Genomic DNA, 20813 nt, shown 5'->3' on the forward strand with positions numbered 1-20813 from the left:
CACAATTTTGTTAGTGTTAGTAATTAAATACTTGTAAGCTTTACTTCTTGTGGAGTAACCAAGGAATATACCTTCTTCTCTCTTTGCATCAAAATTTCCACTCCTAACATCTTTAAGAATATAGCATTTGCTTCCAAATATCTTAAAATATTTCACATTAGGTGGATGACCAACCATAGTTCAAAAGGTGTTGAGTCAGTACCTTTCTTTAGTTGTACACGGTTCAAAGTGTATACTATAGTAGTCATAGCTTCTCTCCAATATTTTAGAGCAATATTTTTCTCCATCATGAGTGTTCTAGCACAGTCCATTATTAACATATTTCTTCTTTCAACAATTCTATTTTGTGGAGAGGTTCTAGGTGCTGATGTTTGTCTCTTGATTCCTCTGTCATTGCAGAACATCTCAAACTCATGTGAAGTGAATTCACCTCCTCTATTTGATCTCAAACATTTCAAGCTCTTACCTATTTCTTTCTCAACTCTTGCCAAGTACCATTTAAACATTTGAAAAGCATCTAATTTTTGTTTTAGAAACATGACTATCATCATCCTAGAGTAATCATCAACACGTAGCATTATATACCTATCTCCTATGTAGCGTTGCACTTCAATAGGTCCACACAAGTCAGTATGATCAATTTCAAGTATTTCCCTAGAGGTATAGGATTTACTTTTAAAGTTTGATTTTGTCATCTTGCCTAGCTGACATTGTTTGCACATTATATTTTCTAGTTTCTTCATCTTACGCAAAACTCTAACTCTTTTCATGTTACTGATACTAATCAAATTATCAAAGGTAACATGACATAATCTCTTGTGCCAAATCCATACATCATCAAATTTTACAATAAGACATGTAGTATCTTCTATATCCAAGTAGAATAGGTTACTCCTAGTTTGATCACCTTTTCCAATCAAGTTTCCATTTGTATCATATATCTTGGGTGATTTATTTTCAAACTCAACTTTGCACCCCAAATTATTCAATTGTGATAGACTTAACATGTTATAATTCAATCCTTCAACATAATAAGCATTATCATATGAAATCTTGTATGTGAGTTTGATGGATCCTTTTCCTTTTATTGAACATGGTGCATCATTACTAAATCTTACACTATTTCTATCATAACAAATTAGGGTGATGAACTTACTTTTGTCTCTAGACATGTGATGTGAGCATCCACTATCAATGATCCATTTGTCATTCTTGTTCACACAAGTCATAAGTGCAGTAGCTTCATCCTCATCTAATTCATTTTTAATTACAACATATACCACTTCATCATCATTTTCATCAAATTTTTGTTCATCAGTAATATAGCATTACTTTTGTCTTTGTCTCTGTAGTCTCTTCCATCATTTTCTCTTCTATTTTTGTGCTTGTTCCCTTCTCTAAAGTTCTTCCTCTAGGTACATCTTGCTACAATATGGCCAACTTCATTACAATTAAAACAAATGATAGGGTGCTTACCTTTGAATTTACCTTTTCCTTTGTGAAATCTTCTTGCCAACAATGTTGCCAACTATTCAATGTCTTCCTCATCTGTACTACTGTCACTGAATGCATACTTTATCTTTCTTTTCTTCTTCTTTGGTTTTACCTCCTCAGAATTCTTTAATAGAAATTTTTCTTTGAAAGTTGATTCAATACTCTCTGGTCTATAGCTGTCAAAATTAGATAACTCAAAAGTAGTGAGTCTTCCTACCAAACCTTCAGGGGTTAGATCATTTCCTGGCATGCATCTTAACTCTTGGATTGTAGACACTCTAATAGCATACACAGGCAACAATGTTCTCAAGACTTTAATTAGTATAGTATCATCATCTATTTTACTAGTAGCACCTTTTATTGCACTAACAACTTCTTTTATTCTAGCAACATATTGAGCAATATTTTCACCTTCTTCCATTCTCATGTCATCAACCTTACATCTTAGGCTCTCTAACTTGGCTCTTTGAACATTTTTGTCTCCTCCATAGATGGTGTCTAGGGCATCCCACATCTTCTTTGCACTTTTAAGTTCTTTGATATCATCAAACTCAGCATAGCTTAGGGCAGAGGCAATCTCCAACATTGCCTGGTTATGTTCTTTCTTTTTCCTCAAATCTTTAGCAGTTAGAGCTCCCACTGGATCAACATATTCTACTAAAATGCAAGATTGTGCATAATCTCCAAGTCCTCCAAGGTGTAGCTTCATCAAACATTGCCATACAAAAAAGTTATTTCTGTTGAGCTTGGCTACTTCTCTTTTTGATATCATGATCTTTATGCTTTCAGTACCTTGAAACTAATCCTCTTAAGAAATTGCGCTCTAATACCAATTTTTGGAATTCTTTTTAGAATAATTGAGAGAGGGGGTGAATAAGTTATTCAAGGTCGAAATGTACAAAATAATCCTTTTCACAATTTAGTGAAACCTTAAAAACTTTCTCAACCATGCATGCATTCATTGTGTGATAACCTAAACTGATATGTTACTGTAACATTGACATGCAAAAATGTAAAGCATAAAACACAACATATCCATCAATACAATTGACACAATGATTTAATGTGGAAACCCAATTTGGGAAAAACCACCAGTAACATGCTACTCCTTTTTCACTCTTCTAAAGTGATGCCCTATTAAAGGCTAACCATGTTAAAGGTTACAACACACATGGTTAAATGTGGCCTGGTTAATGGATTTCAATCACCTTATTAAAAGTGAGCCTTGTTAGAGGACTTTAGGCCATTCACTTGGAATGCCACCTTGTTAAAGAATTTTCCAATGACTATTAATTCAACCTTTCTCCAAAGGATTTTCCCTAATCTGATACAATTGTTAGAAAGTAAAAGTAGAGCTTTGATTCAATACAACTTACAACCTTATTTGTAGATTATAGATCACTATTTAGTCCTCATCTCTGCTTGGTTTCCAATCTTTGTGGCTCTAATAGCTTGTTCACCCTTCAAGCATTTATCCTCTTTAAGCCTTCTTACTTAGTTTGCCATTGCAGACTTCTTCTCTTGGGTCACTTGATGAAGCAAACCTTCTTCCTTCTCCTTGTTAGATTTTTTCTTCCAAAAACTCTCTAACCTCAATCCAACATTGCTTCATGACTAGACATCCCTACATATAGAAAATTAGAACTATTTTCCCACTCAATATCCATCAAAAAAATTAGGGTTTTTGATGGATTAGGTAGGATACAATACATCTACCGCATATATTATCTTCTCTAGAAACTTCTCCTAGAATCTATTTGAATTCACCTTCAAAAATGGTTTACATAAGATTTTGTACCTCCAGCTCATCAATCTTATCTTCCTCCTGATTCACAAGTTCCAAGAAAACAAACTTGTCAGCTTTTATTTGGTGAATCTTTGATCTTTTTCATAATGTAGAAGCTTGACATTATCAATTTACTGATGCTCGGCACACACTATGTTACCCAACATCTATTGTAAAATCACTTAGCATCAACTAGATTTACCGGTGCTTGGCATCAACTAAAAATCACCTAGCATCTACTAACTTGCTCGACACCCATTAGCTTGCTCAACATCCACTAGAAATTGCTTTCACTCGGCTCCAACTGACTTTTTGCTTGGCTTGCACTAACTTTTCTCGGCACTGTCTATCAAATTGGCTAGGCTTAGCAAATGATCTTTGTCCAACCTTTTTCTCCTAAAATTTTGTAGTGTAGCCAATCATCTTGTAACCTCAAGTAGATCATCAATCCATCATGTTACCACTGTCTTAACTGATTCTTGCACTTCAATACATAATCATAACTCAACCTTTCGCTAGGTACTTTTGTTATATCGTGTTGATCAAATCCTCCTCATCTATCAACTAAGTGATAGTGCTTGAAACATATAATCAATTGTCTTACCAACATGTAGTAGGTTTGATATCAATGACAAAACAATGATTGAAAACACTTCATCAACAGTTCTCTTACTCAAATGATCTTTTCAATCATATATCCACACAACTAAGGGTAAAAACTAAGTACACTCCTTATGAGTTTTGGTATAGGCATCTTGCATCTATTAAGCATTTTAGAATTTTTAGAAGTAGATGCTTCATTAAGAATTTTGATGATAAAATAGGAAGCTTTGATTCAAGATGTGATGAAGGAATATTTTTATGATATTCTTCTCAAAGTAAAGCTTACAAATGTTTTAATAAAAGGTTGAATAAACTTATTGAATGTGTACATGTGAAAGTGGATAAAGTTGTGCAAGATAAAGAGGAAATAAGAATGGATAATACTTTCCTACAAGACAATGATAAAGACTTGAAAGAAGTAGATAATAAAGTTGATGAAGGTAAAGAAGCAAATAATACAGTTGATGAAGGTGAAGAAGAGATAAAAGATCAGATAGAAACACCAGAACCCATAGGTACAAAGGCTACAAGAACAAGATTGAAGAAGTATCATCCTCAAGAAAAAATTATAGAGGATAAACATGTAGGTATTCAAATGAGAACAAGAACTACATCTAGTGAATGTGCTAATATTTTTTTGTTATCTCAAATTGAACCTAAATCATATAAAGAAGCTAGTATGGATGAGTTTTGGGTTAATGTTATGAAAGAGCAACTAAGTCAAATTGAAAAGAATAAAACTTGGGAATTAGTGCCTAGACCTAAAGATAAAAATGTAATAGGTGCTAAATGGGTCTTTAGAAATAAAATTGATGAAAATGGAAAGCTATCAAGGAACAAAGATAGATTGGTAAGGGTTATGCACAAATAGAAGGTGTGGACTTTGATGAAACTTTTGCACTAGTGGCTAGAACTGAAGCAATTAGAATCTTTCTTGCATATTCACCTTTCAAGGGCTTTAAAATGTACCAAATGGATGTTAAAATGACATTTCTTAATGGTTATCTTGATGAAGATGTTTATATGGATCAACCTAAAGGATTTGAAAATAAAGATTATCCTAATCATGTCTACAGGTCAAAAAAGGTTCTTTATGGTTTTAAACAAGCTTCAAGGGCTTGGTATTCTAGGTTAGATTAGTATCTTATCAAAAATGGCTTCAGAAGAGGTGGTGTTAATATAATTTTGTACATATATGGTACATGTGATGATGTTCTCATTGTTCTTGTTTATGTTGATGATATAGTATTTGGATCCAATGATGATGCTTTAAGTCAAGGTTTTTCAAAGCTCATGCAATCTAAATTGAAATGCCATGCTTGGGGAACTACCCTATTTTATTGAGTTGCAAATTTCTCAGTTGGAAAATAGTATATTCTTATCCCAAACTAAGTATGCAGAAGAAATGTTAAAGAAATTTCATATGGAAGATTGTAAGCTTGTGGGAACACCAATGATAATAGGATGTAAACTTACTAAAAATGATGATTCTCCTAATGTTGATCAAACTACTTATAGATCCATGATTGGTAGTTTACTATATCTCACAGCTTCAAAGCTTGATATCATGCATGGTTTATGTTTGGTTGCAAGATTTCAATCTTCACCTAAGAATCTCATGTTATGGTAGTTAAAAGAATTTTTAGATATATTTAGGATACTTGGGATTATGGGATTTGGTATCCTAAACATGACGATTTCATATTTGTTGCTTATATTGACTCAGATTGGGCAGGTTGTCTAGGTGAAAGAAAAAGTACTTCAAGAGCAACATTTTTCTTGGGTAATAGGATAGTGTGTTGGCATAGTAAGAAGAAAGAATCTACTACACTTTCTACTATAGAGGCCGAATATATAGCTGCATGTTCTTGTTGTCAATAGTTTCTTTGGATGGTTCAAACTTTACTAGATATGAAAGTAACAATGTCTAAACTAGTTCCTATCTATTGTGATAATCAGATTGCAATCAGTATTTCTAAGAATCTAGTTATGTATTCATGCACCAAGCACATTGACATTTGTTATCATTTTATAAGGGAACATATCTTGAATGGTAATGATGAATTAGAATTTGTTCCTTCTTCATATCAGCTTGCTGACATATTTACAAAACCTCTCTCAAGAGCCATATTTGAAGGGTTACGAACAAGATTGGGGGGTTTATCCCTCTTTTCTCTTGCATAAGTTCATAAATGAGTGATAGGTTTCAGGGGGAGCATATTTTTCTTATCTTTTTGTGACACTGAAACCTTAGTATATCTCATTTGTCATTGATGTCAAAGGGGGAGAAAAATGAAGAAGATGTCTACATGATAGATATATAGGTATAGGTACACATGAATATATAGGTATATAGGTACAGATACAGGATATATAGGTACACATGGATATACAGGTGGAAGTTGGTATTGACATCAATGCCAAAGGGGGAGTATGTTGAACCCTTGGTATTTGGTCTTTGATTGTTGTCATTGATGTTAATAATGTAATTAGCATATGGTATGTTTAACATCATGTAATTATCTTATTTGATGTCCTTAAATATTGTTCAAAACATATTTAAGACGAACACTTAAGTGTTAACACAATTAACACTTAATGTTCACATTGGTTTAGAAATGGTTATAAAAAAGTAGTTTTGGTCTATGAGAAAGTCAACACGGTTTTTTCTTAGATACACCCAATTTATCATACCTTTTTGGAAAGTTCTTTGAGTTAGCTAAAATGGGTATTTGTTAGTTTTTGCAAAACACATGCATGGAAAGAGAAAAAGTCTATTCGATCAGAAATAGTTACCAAATTGTTACGACAGTTTTAGCAATTTTAAGCGGTTTTGGTCCAATGGAAGTTTGGGGTATGTATCTACCTCCAAAATTTCATCTTTCTTGGTTTATAAGTAGAATACACATTCAACAAAAACATCTAACAAGTGGTTTTGACAGAAGTTGTAGGATTTGTGTGGAATTACTTGTAGACCGAACAGTTTGCAGGGAAATTTTTAACAACAAAGAAGAGGGTAATGCTCTATGTTTCTATTTTCATATTTGTGATTTAATTTTCATTGAAGAATTTTATCAAAGGTAGAATAAGGGTTACATATTTCTGCTTCATTCATTCATATTAGTATTTGATCATATCTTTTAATGGAAAAAGAAAATATATTTGGATATTGGATGTTTTGAGGAGAATAGAAGTATATCCTGCATTATGTTTTCAACAAGAAGTTGAAACTAGTGATTCATGATTTGTGTTGTAACAGAGATGATCCTCTAATTTTATATCTCATTTGTTCATTTTGGAAGTTGGTGCTTCTTGTATTCATGAAGTTGGTGCTTCAAGTGTAAGGGATTGGTGTTCCTTGAAATTGGTGTTTCTAAAACAGGGTGTTGGTGCTTCCCAGAGTTGTAGCTATAAAAGATTTTCCCAAGAGGCCAATAAAGTTTCAAATTGAAAGTGATTTTTTACCCTAAGGGGTTTTCCATGTTAAAATATTGTGTCACTTTGTTATTCATTAACCATCTTGCTCATGTGTTAAATTTTGTAATTGTTTCAAGTTTTTGAAAAAGTATTTTAAACCACTGATTCACCACCCCCCCCCCCCCCCTCTCAGTGGTGTTTGTATTCCAACAAACACATCCCAATAACAACCTAGTATTTAGGGATAAGGCCTTTCCCTTTTCTCTCTACTCCATGTGAGATTTTCAACATATTTATCTCTATATAACTTGTCTAGTCTAGAATATAACCTTTGATAGAATAATGTGCAAATATGTGCTTCAAAGATTTCTATCACATATCTGAGAGATGTTTTGTAACTGATATCAACATGTTTCTCTATCTATAATTGAGTGTCACAGAGATGTTCAAAGAGTTTTTTTTTTGATGTGATCAAATTATGCAAGTTATGAATATGAGCATGTTTCAATTATGTAGATGGATGTCTATAGTTGGCTTATATCAATTTATAGAGGTTTGCACAATGATTTGAGTGAGTTTTGAATTTATATATTGAGCTTGGTATTTTTAATGTTTAGTGGTGACAGTGTGATAGTATTTGGTTTGGTATGGTTTGACATTACAATATTTTTATATGTGGACCTATGTGATGTGTTTTGGACATTAGTCTATGCCCTCAACTCAATTGGCTCATTATTTTGAGGTTCTCAAGCAATTTTTATAGACTTATAGATGGTATTGTTAGCTCTCTTGAGGTTAAGTTCATAGATGCTAATGATTCATGAGATAGAAGTTCATATAATAATTTCTATGGTACTTCATGGTTCTTGTGGAAATTTACAAACCATGATCCTTTTTTTTTTGGTTCACATTCATTGGTGTTCTCACAATTGATGGATTTTAGTTGTTGAGTTGGTGTTCTTAGTGTTCTTGGCTAACATGTTAAAGTAGAGTATTATGAATGACCAAGGATTGTATTGGAAGTCTTATTGGGAAACTAAGATACTAAGAAGGGGGTGGGGGAGAGTGGTGAATTAGGACCAATAAAACTTTTAACCTTTAAAATAATCTAATACATTCACCACATTGTCTATACCATATCTAGATTATGCATAACATAACACATAACTTCAAATCGTGTAATAGACCTAGCTATGCATCGAATCCATCATGAAAATGTAAAAACATAACACAAATATTTTGGTTACCTTAAAAACCTCCAAGGTGAAGGTAAAAGTAGGGTGAGGATGACACCCACAAATCTTCACTATTGTAGTAACAAAATTATCCTATTAGGACTACAAGTTTGATCACTTTTGATGATCTACCCTATGAGGGATTTTCCTTGCTAAGATCTTTACAAATAATGTTAGGTCTATCTTGATTAAAGGATTTAACACTTACAATGAAGTATAGACTATGTTAAGAGATTTACATAGACCTGCTAGGACCACTCTAATAAGAGATTTACCTTGATTAAATTTTCCAAAATTGATTCAATACCTGATCCTCCAATCTACACTTACAATGTTGATTACAAAACTTCTCTTTCCAATCTCTGATATGATCTCCTATCTAATATATCTTTTCTCAGTCCTTCATTGCTTCACTAGGTTTCTAAAATCTGTTACTTCACAACTTTCACTTGCAACCTCCAAAATCTAACTCCTTCATACAATAATTTGCTTCCTTTCTCTTCTTTGACACACACCATGTAAAATATGGTTTATACCTTTCCTTTTAAAGACATCTATAGATTCTTCTAGAATATGATCAATTATCTAGATGTTTCCTTTTTGTCTCTTCATCTAATTTTTTTTTTCATCAATGATCTAGATGTTTCCCTTTTTGTCTCTTTGTTTGATTGGTTGTCCTTCCTTCATAGGGATCGATGATCCATGTCAAAATGTATAACAACCATCGTAACAAACTCTACGATCATTAAATGTTGTTTATATGTTGGCTCAAAATAGTTTACCTCAAATTTTGTACCATTTCAGACATTTTTGTTCACTCCATGTTACTCGGCACATACTATCTCTAATGCTCAGTTGTAACTATTCTTACTGCTATTGCTCGGCCTTAACTAACTTGGCTCCTTTTATGACTTGGTATCTATGTGCTCTTTCTTCTCAACATTTATTGAACTTGACTTATATGGAAGTACTCGATGACCAAAGACTCACTCGACTCCTATAATCTTGGCAAACACATGATTATTTATAAATCTTTACAAATACATGACTCAGCCTATATAGAGTAACTTGGTCGTAGTGATGACCTATTGACTTTGCCTTGTATATGACTAAGTGTTTGACATTAATAGACAAAAAAACTTAGAGAGATCAACAATCACCCCCTTTGACATTAGTGGAAAAATTACTTTGTCATGATTACATCATTACAATACAAAAATGATAGTACTCCCCCTATCCTTGTAACTCAGTTTTCTTTTACAACATAACATACATATTGTACATGACTCAAACAGTCTAATGTAGCTTGTCATACCTTTGTGCTTATTCTATGCTCTGCATCTCTGATTGTATTATATTTATCCATTTTCTTCCTCGTTTCTTCCTTGTCTACCCCTTGATTTTGTCACTTATGTCCACTGCTAGGGTTGAGTAGGTGGAATCAAACCTATTTGTCAATGATGGTTCATGAGTTTGAATAACCATGGAAAGATAATGATTCCATGTGGTTCTTACTGATTCTAAAACATGAATCTTTATCTCCAAATTTGTAGCTAAGTCAACTAAGCTATCGACAATAGAAAGATTATGATTTTTTTGAACTAGTTCCTTTTTTGAAGCCAACCCTTTTTGCATGACCTCCAAGTGAGGTATCAACATTAACTAGATGGAGTTAAGCTTGGCCCTCATTCTAATATATCTTGTATTTAGCTCAGCCAAATTCCCTTTTGCAAATAATAATCTATTATAGTGCATAGAACTTGATTCAACTAACCGAGAGATAGAGTTTCTTGATAATTTCATATCAGTCTAAATCTTGTGAATGCTTTCTTGAAATTCATTGGTGAATTTGGGCACGTCACAAAGAATATTGTATAGAACTTATATTTTCTTCACAAGTTATTCTAGATTCTATACAAGTTCTGACTATTCAACCTTCCTTAAATAAATCACAATAAATTTTTTTTGAATACCTTCTTTTCAAACTTTTTCTCTAATCAAGCCATTAATTTTTCATTTGCTTCTATATCAGTGTTAACTTTCTCAACAATTTGCACTAACTAAGAGATAATAGGGGCTTGTTCATCAATGTTTAGAATATCAAAAGTATCAACAAATATATCTTTGGTGTCATGCAACACTTGCCTCTGTTGATGCTCTCTTCTCATCTCCTCTTGTTTCTTTCTTGCCAAAATGTCTTGCAAGATTAAAATCTAATAAAATGTGAGATTATTCAAACCCCAATCCATAATTTAAATAAATTCATTCAAGGTAATAATAGTACTTAAAGAACTTACCTTCCTCTTCTTCCTTTTTTCCTTCTTTGGAGTGTTGTTTCTCAGCACGGCTAGGGCCAAAGTAGATGAAGGGGTTTTACCACTCAGTCTAACTTAAGATCAGTGCTAGAGACAACAATAGTAGCACTTGGCATGATTTTATCTATAGGGGCTTACACCTTATGTGCAAATGTGTGATCTAATATTGTTGAGGGTAGAGTGTGAGCTTGCACACTCGACACTACCTATGAATCTTTGTTCTTATCTTCTTCTTTGTCCTTTTCTTTTTCTTGATGTATTGTCTCTGTGCTTCCCTCATCTAGAGATCTTGAGACTTGTGGTCCTTCTTGACCTTTAGTATTTAATTCCTTGTCTTTCTCCTTTTGTTTTGACTTCTTTTCTAGTTCCTCAACTTCTATTAGCAATGTTTTGGTGTGTGAGGCTTGTTGGAGTTGTTGCCCAATCTATTTTACTTGTTTATTAAAATCAACAACTTGAACTTTTATTTCTCCTATCTTATGATAGTCCTTTATTTTTTGAATCCTAGCAGTATCAGGTGTAGCGACATGAATAGGGGATACATTTCCTTGCAAACTTGGCACACCTATATCTTCTTCATCGCTATGATCATCTTCAATAGTTACAATATCTTTTTCATTCTCCTATGTTCCTCCTCTGCCTTTGTCATCTATAGTTAGTCCAAAAATGCTTTTCCATAATAATTCATTTTTTTGCACAACAACCTCAAATTTATTTTATAATATCATAAATTTTCTGTATTTAGGAACAAATATATTCCTATACTTATCCAAAAATGTTGTTTTTTCTTAGGTGTTAGCTCAGGCATGATATTAGCTAATGCCCTTCTCTTATTTTCTTTTCAATTATTGCTGCCTATTTCCACTTGGCATCAATTCTATTATACAATTTAGTAGGAATCTTATTTTTCATATCTATAGGTGCTAGCTTGTACTTAGATATCATCTCTAATAGAGCCTCTTCTACCTTAGTTTAGTCAACAACACTTAATGTTCCATACTTGATAAATTTGAAACCTGATAAGCATGTAAAGTTTCTAATGTCTTCACATACATTGTCAATATTATTAGGCTTATTATGCACAATGACTCGGTGATGACTTGGTTGATCATATTCGGTCCTCTTTGCATCTCCCTCTTCAACATATTATTGTGCTTTGAATTTTCTCCTCTTTATCTTACCCTTGGTGGTTGGAAATTTTCCTTTTACTATACTTCTTCCACTAGGTTTGGCAATCTTTACAACACCCTTCTTCAATAGTGGCTCGACGGTGACTGCTGCTACTTTCCTGTTTCTCAGTCTTAGTGGTGCAGGAATAGAGAGGTAATTAAATTTTACTTTCTTTACATCTTTTCTCACCTTGGGCTCAATGATTTTGACTATTTTGGCCTTCTTTTCTAGTGAGGTGACAAGTGTTAGGGCTTTTCCCCATTTCTCTGCACTTTCTTCCTCTTCCTCTACATCACTATCATTTTATTGATCCTCTCCAAGACCTTCTGTAGTAATTAATTATCATTTTCCTTTAGTTTGTGTGCATAGCTTCCCTTCTAGGTCTTCAATAATTTTCTTTCTCTTTTTTTCTGTAGAAGCAATCTTAATATCCACAAGTATTTCTTTTTTTGCTTCTTCATATTTTCCAAAGGGATTGACTTTTGCATAAAATTCTTTAGGAAGTAGTATAGTAATTTATGCACTCACATCATCAATATCAATTTCATATCCAAAAGGTCAAAGCCAGACTATTCTTGGCTTAACTTCTTGTACATATGTGTAGTCAGTATCAACCAAAAAAAACACATCATTGTAATACTTTTCAACTAAGGATGCAAGAATCCTCATCCTTTTCCTCATTTTATGTTTGAACTCATCAAAATATCTATCTAACACATTCTCAAAATTGTCTCCCAAATCATTTATATACTCACTCATCTTCTTTGTAGTAGGTTTTCTTTGTTCCCATACAACATTTCCAACAGTAGGAAAGTAACTTTGAATATAAAAGAAAATACACATGATCAATGATCCAAACTTACACATATAATTTTTTTCTATTATGATTGATAACAGGTTCTCTTCTAGTTGTAAGCATTGGAGCTTGACAAGATCATATTGATGATCTTTCATCACAATCTTCTAGGCATGATCTACTACCATACATGACACACTATTCAGTCGGCTAGAATGGTGAAATTTATGTGAAATCACTCTTACTAAAAACTCAACCAATGGACCAATGATGGTTGAAATAGACATTCCATGTCCATTCCACTCAATGTTGGTGTTTTCCTCGATTACTTCTTTTCTTTGGCAATACATTATCTTCTTTTTGTCAAATGTTAGGTACAAGTGACAACATGAATTATCTTCTTTGTAATCTTAATCAGTTCATTCTCTAGCCATAACTCTATATCATAAAGTTGACTTAGCAAAGCCTTGATTTATTCAATTTTGAATTTTCTTGGAAAATCTAGGGCACAAGTTAACCCTTTCTTCTCAATAATCTTGAATTCATCCTTTAGTACTCCTTCATCACACAATTTTTGATATGCCACACAAATTTCATAGCATCCTACTTCACCAATTTTACACATATAATAGCTTTGTACATCGTGAATCATAATAACCCTAGGTGGTATTAATGATGACGCACTCGTTGAATCTCCTTAAATAGCAATTTCAATAATATCATGATATTTAGATGGAGGACACGTGTCACTCTTCACCAATTGAACATTGCTTACCTCTTCTCCTTGATTCTTCACCACTCATGATGATGATGATGTCATTTTCCTATTAGGTTTTTGATATTTTTATTTCTAAACAACTCAACATAACCAAAGATCAACACTCAATCACACTTCAACAACAAATTCTCTTTCAATCACCTTAGAAAATTTCTTGACAAACTTCTCAAATCACTTTAGGCTCTCAAAATTTGAATGCAAGGTGTTTATAATGCTTTCAATTTTTTTTATATACCTTCATTCATTCAAGTTAGGTCTCGCATAAGTGTTGTGTCCTTTGATAGGTGGAATCCACCTATTTTAGTTGTCATTGCACTTTTAAGGTAGTCTTTGTTATATAGCTCAGTCAATACCATCTAACTCAACCTATACATCATTGTGGTCATTGGGATTAGTCCATATTCTAATACTCAGTCAATATAAAAAAAATATTGATGCTCAACACTCAATAATGTAAATGATCCCATTACACTGATATTTCGATAAATTTTCTCTAATGTATCTTGTCTTATGCAAATATGAACTTTGACACATTTTATGTTAGGAACTGATGTAAGATAAATCATTAAATATATAGTTCCTTGCTTACCTTTCTTAATTAATTTGAGATAGTGTGATCACCTTCTCCATTGGATTGGGTGATCTCAAATTCATTTGATCCACTACTTCTAGCTTCTACCTTTTTTTTTTGGGTTTGATTCATCTACTTTATTTGTTCTACATCCAGTTTTCCTTTTCTTTGATGTGTTCATTGTTTGGTGTCGGTGCTTGGGTCTTGCAATTCTTACTCACATGTCCAACCTTGTGAAAATTAAAACAAACTACATTTTCATTCAACCATTTCTTGTAATTGCCTTTGAAATACCATGCATTGTCATCCTAACTGTAATAATCATCTTTCTTAGGTACTTTGACTTGGTTTTTGGTTGTCTAGTTAGACTTTGCATGGGATTTTCATTCATGTGCTCTATGTCCATACTTTTCACAATTGTAATAGTATCCCTCAAATCTAGGTGCATTAGGTGTATTGTTCACCTTCGATCTACATTCATGTTTTTGATGGCCTTGCTTCTTGCAATTAAAATAATAACCAATGAACTTAGGTTTTGGGTTTTGCTTCCCAGTCTTGCTTCTACAAAAAAAAATTGTAGGTTTTCCTTTTGACTTTGCATTTCTTTTTTCTCCACTCTTTGATGATTCTCATTCTTTAGTAGATGATTGGTGCTTGGTATGCCCTAATCTAGAATTGTCACTAAATGACCTACGTGATCTCATTAGTTCTTCAAAATATCTTATTGCTTCACTAGGCATGTCCATCCTTTATATGTGTTCCTTCTTAGATCTTAACTCATTCCTCTGTTGATCACTTTGTGAGCTTAGATTTGTTATCTCCATATCTTTCCTATTTTGTTCCTAATTTGTAAGTATCGGTTGATTGATCATGTCTATTTGAGTGTTAGTAAGATTTTGTACATCAGATGACCTTTCTTCAAGTATGATAGAATTTGTCTTTTGTCTTCTTCGGCCATAACTTTGTCTTCTTCAACTTCTTCTTTTGTTCGGTCACTTCACATAGCATTATTGAATATATTTCATGTTCTCTTTTCAATCCCCCTTACTTGTTCATTTAGAATACTATTATTTTCCAATAGACTTGAAATAGCTACATCATTTTCATTGGAACTTCCATCATCAAGAAATCTTTGAGTATCAACTTCTTCATAAAGTGTGTAATTCTAGTGAATAGCCATATATTTTCTCTTCCTTAGGGATTTCCTCAGTTCCTCTCTTATTGCTTCAAGTTACTATAGTATGAGATGAATGTCAACCATTTAATTGTCAATAATCTTTCCCAATTTGTAAGCCTCCACCTCCAAGATCTGAACTCTTAAGTTGTTAGACTTCTTTCAAGAGAAATTTTCTTTGATACTAATTGTTAGAAGTCTTATCAGGAAACTAAGATACTAAGGTGGGGGGGTGAATCAGGATCAATAAAACATTTAACCTTTAAAAAAATCTAACTATATTCATCATATTATTCATCTCATATCTAGATTATACATAACATAATATATAACTTCAAATGTTGTAATAGATCTAGCTATGAATCACATCCATCATGAAAATTTAAACACATAACAAAAAGATTTTGGTTACCTAGAAACACTCGAAGGTGGAGGTAAAATTGGGGTGGGGATGACACCCACAAATCTTCACTACTATAATAACAAAGTTAGCATGTTAGGACTACAAGTTTTATCACTTTTGATGATCTACCCTGTAAGGGGTCTTTTGTATTAAGAGCTTTACAAATACTATTAGCTCTACCTTGATTAAAGTATTTAATACTTAAAATGAAGTAAAAACTTTGTTAAGAGATTTACCATGATTTAATCTGCCAAAACTGATTGACTACCTAATCCTTTAGTTTGCACTTACAATGCTAATCTTATCTTATATATATTTTCTTAGTCCTTTACTGCTTCATTGGGTCTTTAAATTCTGTTACTTCACAAATTTCACTTGCAGCCTCCAAAACCTAACTCCTCTATACAATGCTTCACTTCCTTTCTCTTCTTTCACCCACACTATGTAAAATAGGGTTTGGATCTGCCCTTTTAAAGACATTTTTAGAGTCTTCTAGAATTAAAAAAATGATCTAGATGTTTACCCTTTTTGTCTCTTAATATAATTGGTTGTCCTTCCTTTATAGGGATTGATGATCCATGTCAAAACACATAACAACCATTGTAGTAAACTCTACGATCATTAAATGTTTTTTATGTGTTAGCTCAAAATGGTTTACCTCAAAGTTTATAAAATTTCAGACATTTTTGTTCACTCTGTGTTACTTGGCACATATTGTCTCTGATTAATTATTCTTCCTTCTATTACTTGGCCTTAACTAACTTGACTCCTTCTGTATGACTAGACATCTATGTGCTATGTCTTCTTGACATCTACATAACTCGACTTATATGGAAGTACTCGGTGACCAGAGACTTTCTTGGGTCCTATAGAGCTCAACATATACAAGATTATTTACAAGTATTTAAAAATACATGACTCATCCTATATAGAGTAACTCGGTCATAGTGATGACTGGATGACTCTACCTTATATATGACTAAGTGTTTGACACTAATAGACAACAAAGCTTAGAGAGATGAACATATTGATGACTGGATTCTTAACATGTCCAAGGTTGAGGTTAGTGGTTTGAGATATGTATTAGATGACATGGATTGATTTGTATTAAATATTATAGTTTAATGATTGTAATTTTGTAATTTATTTGTTAAGAGTTTAACAGACTTGGTTTATTTCTTCAAGGTTGATGATTTGTATAAATTTAATGATCTCAAGATCATGTGGATGGGTTACATGAGAGTGCAAGATGGTTGTATTTGTAGATGTGAGAGTATGTGAGATCTATAATTCAAGTATAGATCTAAAATTTGTAATTGTGCTTCAATGTAACTAACTTAGACATGTTGAAGATGATATTTGATTGCTTGTAACTTGTGGATTGTATTCTATGTGAATTTTTAAGGTATTTGGGATCCCTATTGTGTTTGAGTTGTGATCTCTAGGTTTTGTGCTTGAATTCATGTGCATGTCCATTATAATACCTTTGTTACCTGATATATTGATTTTAATGGAGTACATAATCTTGTGGGTTTATCTCTACTTTGGTGTTTCCCCTGACATGGTTTTCGACACAAAAAGAATTTATTTTATGTGTTCATGTTGTGTTGTGGATATTTGGTTTCATACTTATCTATTTATGGTTTGAGGTTTAATTTTTTTAGCTTTGTTAAAATTTGAAGTTTCAACACAACTGATTCACCACCCCCACCCCTCTAGTTTTGTTTTTCCCTATTTCCATTAATTGGTATCAGATCTTAGTTCCTTTTTGGGAAGCTTAATCACTTGAGGAGATCTAGAATGATAACTTTTGATAAGAATAGTCTAAGATTTTGATGATACTACCTGCTCACTATCGAAAGGCCGCATGGAAAAACACTTGAGATGCAATTTGAGAAGACTATTTGGAGATAAAAATTAATTTAATTAATCCTCCTAAAAATCTTTCTAATTCTACTATTGATGAGAAAAAATATGAATGTAACATTAGACCTATGAAAGCACTATTGAGCACTCTATAAAATACAACATACATACATGTCATCAAATTGAAGACTATTTATGAGATATGGAAGAAGTTGGATAATTTATATGAAGGAGATAACTATGTGAAGATATCCAAGTTGTAGTTCCTAAAAGGTAATTATGAGATGTTGACGATGAATAATGATGAGAGCATCACTTAATACATAGAAAAGGTAATTAAACTTGTTTTCAATACTAGATGTGGTAGTGGACATTTAAATGAATTAGAGATTATTTCTAAGATATTGAGATCCTTACCTCCTTCCTACAAATTCAAGGCCATTACTATTCAAGAGACCAAAACTATGACAAAAGTGAGAGTCTGCACTCAAAACTACTATTTATAAGGAAAAATGGAAATATGATTAGTGAGAAAGCACTTCTAGAATTACATCAAGATATGAAAAGGACAAAGAAGAAATTGAATAACAAGAGAGAGAGATGTTAAATAATTTTAAGTCCTTATTGCTAGGAGATTGCCTAAAGTCGCTGGTAAGTATTAAGGAAAGCTTACTCTAAAATGATTTTCATGCACCAAGATTGGTCATTTAACTCAAGTTTCTTAAAATAGCTCTAAAGTCAAGCCTAGGAAATCCCAACCTAGATATTAGCAGAAAATCTACTATGTTGTTGATGGTGTGATAAATCATGAATCTAAGAAAGGTGGTAAAAGTGATGATGAATGGGTATTCATTTCTATCAAGGAAGACGATTCAATTTCTAATGAGATTACTAATTACATAAATGTTGAAGGAGATTTAATTATATAGTTTTGATGTAGTACAAGGCAAGAGGATCCCTAAAGGAGATGTTCTAGCACCCATAAAATAATCACACAATAGAATATAAACAACAACATAGATATTTAGATCCAAATATGCCAACTCTCACAATAGAATCATAATATTTTCACTCAACATGCCTAGTTGTAAGGTCTTCTAGGTTACAACCAAATAAAATGAAATTATAATAGTAATTCTCCAAGACCTTGCAAGATCTAATCTCTAGCTAGCCCATATCGACAATCTGGTAGAGAAACACAAGAAGCATCTAAACTTGTTCTTGCAAGCCACCAAGAAACCTTCTTGTTTCTCAAGCCTACAGTTAGGTATTAGCTCTAATCAAACTTTTTTCCTCTTAGCTACTCCGTTCTGAATTGAATGTGATCCCTCTAGACTACAAAATACCCTCTACTTATACTAAAGGTCAGCCTAGCATAATATACATTAAATACACCCTTAAGCCACAAGTCACCTTGGCCCAAACATTAAATTCAAGAAATAATTAAATACTTAGGAAAAGCCCCAAGTTTATAATGAATAACTAACTCAAAAGAAAATGTAAGAATACACACACTTAGACATAGGTCCACATGACACCAAATGATCCAAATCCAAGAGTGCACTTGCCAACACTGTCATATTGAAGCTCACTGAAATAATCTCCAAAGTTTGCCAATAAATTAGGAAAACAACACAAATAGTCACAAAAATAGCTCTAACTCCAAGATGATTACTCCAATCATTATGCACACTTAGGACAAGGTTTCCCAATATTTCTTAACACAAACCCAACTGTGCAAATCATAACTCCACAAATACGATCCTGAAGCCCCTGCATACATAATTGCTGACTTCTCTAGGATGCTCCTACATTAGACACCCTAGGTGTGAAGAAATATGTTTTTAGTAATTGGAAGAACATCTTTCAGGGATCAACACATAATTCTAAATTGGTTCTTCACATATATGTTCTCCACCATATCAACTTGCACACTCTTGCCTATGTTCCACTTATGCAACTTATTTTATGCAACATGCCGCAATTTTCTCTAATTCTTCACATTTTTTCTTGATGTGGAACAAGTTTTTTTTCCCATGCTAATCTCTCACCCTTTTAGAATCCCTTAATTTGACTTGACAACCAAAACTTAGGTTCCTTTTATGTAATAACCCCAATAGGTTATAACTTCTTCAAACACCAAAAATCTTTATACTTTAGTGGTTTGACATTTTGTCAAACACTTTGCAAGAAAGCTCTAATACCACTGTAATAACCCTCCTCAAATCTACCCTCAAAAAAATGTTGATGAAAGCTCAAGGAATTTCATCAAACAATTCACATGCAAGGGATGTATGACTGATATAGTATTTCAGCTAGCTTCAAATGACTTTTTCTTCAATTTGCATCAATGAGAATCTTGTGCTAGAAGACTACAATGGACTACACAATGACCTAACATGAGTGTGCTACTAATTTTGACAATATTCAGTGCATATATATGATCTAAGCATGAGAAATGAACACCTACAGCTAACTGCCATTTTTACAAACAGTTGGTATGCAAACTAACTAGCTGATAAATAATGATATTAAATTGCTTAAATGACACCAGTAACTATTATCTTCTTAATTGCAATGAAAAATACAATGCTCATGAAATATGGCCAAGACTTTGGCATTTACATGGATTACAAAATGATAATGCTGGTATAATGCACACTTACAGCTGAAAGCTTATAACACCCTAAAAATCAATACTAACAGAAGAACCTGGTTGTAGATGGCTGTAATAATTTCCTTCAATGTTGCCCCTTTTTCTTTGCTTTTCCAATTTTCTTTTTCGACTGCTTTTTCAAATCCGCTTTTTGAACTGCTTTTATGGATTGCTTTTTTGGCCTGCTTTTTCGGTTCCACTTTTTCGAGCTACTTTTCGTATCTGCTTTTTCGAATTGCTACAACGTTGAATCTCAAGACCATATCTTTCAATGGCATCAAGATTTCTAGCTTGAAGGGATTGCGTCCTTCAAACTATTGAGACATAATCTCCAGAAAATTTCCCAATTTTTTGATATTTCCAAGCATGCCTAAAAGAAGCTCTTCCATTTCTTTTATAGTGTTCTCACAAGGGCTCCATCATTCATTTTCTCAATGTGGGATAAAACATCACTCCCTTTTATGTAACTTATGTCTCCAATGTGTTATAAAATAAAGGGGACTCTTTTAATTTAAATATTTCCCACAAACTATAGTCTATGCATTAATA

Source organism: Cupressus sempervirens, chromosome 5 (genome assembly GCF_028749045.1).
Source record: "Cupressus sempervirens isolate cs-2001-9-10 chromosome 5, ASM2874904v1, whole genome shotgun sequence".
Lineage (NCBI taxonomy): Eukaryota > Viridiplantae > Streptophyta > Pinopsida > Cupressales > Cupressaceae > Cupressus > Cupressus sempervirens.